Below are 306 nucleotides of genomic sequence, written 5' to 3'. Positions count from 1 at the left end.
TTACGTATATTAAATAATTCAATGAATATGGCATCATAATAAAATAGAATGATAATAAATTTATAAAGATATTTGTGACTTTTATAAACAATACTAATGATATAATTAATGATCTTTTGATACTAATCTTAATACAACCAGGGGGTAACAATATGTGAAGGGTAAGGTAGGGGGGGAGAGGGGTACCTTGGAAGCACACGCTTAACAATCATGCATTTCAAATGAGCCATACTGAAGTGTACATCAGGAGTCTGCTGAGGCAAGTCACAGTTTAACCCTTTCTATGTAGGTATGTGTACTTTCTAC

This window comes from Penaeus monodon, chromosome 21, assembly GCF_015228065.2.
Source record: "Penaeus monodon isolate SGIC_2016 chromosome 21, NSTDA_Pmon_1, whole genome shotgun sequence".
Lineage (NCBI taxonomy): Eukaryota > Metazoa > Arthropoda > Malacostraca > Decapoda > Penaeidae > Penaeus > Penaeus monodon.
The sequence above is the reverse complement of the archived record's forward strand: the minus strand, read 5'-3'. Positions refer to the sequence as shown.